Source organism: Propithecus coquereli, unplaced genomic scaffold, assembly GCF_000956105.1.
Source record: "Propithecus coquereli isolate 6110/MARCELLA unplaced genomic scaffold, Pcoq_1.0 Scaffold94, whole genome shotgun sequence".
Classification (NCBI taxonomy): domain Eukaryota; kingdom Metazoa; phylum Chordata; class Mammalia; order Primates; family Indriidae; genus Propithecus; species Propithecus coquereli.
Window position 1 is genome coordinate 3,439,119 of NW_012155729.1, and position 461 is coordinate 3,439,579.

Here is a 461-nt window from a genome sequence, read left to right on the forward strand (position 1 = left end):
TGATTAATATTTGACTATCTCCAGGAAGTTTGAACATGCTTCTGTTTTAATAATTTTGACATATTATAAATAAAATCAAAGTTCCCCTTCACTATCTCCCTTCTTTCTTAATACAGGTATGTACAGGTATAAATTTCCCTCTAAGCACTCTTCAGCTGTATCTCATCTGGTTTGGTACGTTGTGTCTTCATTTTAGTCATCTCAAAGTACTGGGGGCTTTTTGTTTATTTTGTGTGTGTGTGGTGTTATTCTTTCCATTAGCTATAGAGTAAAATCAAAGTATTGTTTTTATTTCCCTTTTGATTTCTTCTTTGACCACTTGGTTATTTAGGAGTATGTTAATTTCCATATATTTGTAAGCTTCTTAATTAATGTTTTTCTAATTTTGATTGCTAATTTCATTTTATTATAGTCAGTGAACATACTTTGTGTTATTTATATCCTATTAAATTTATTGAGGT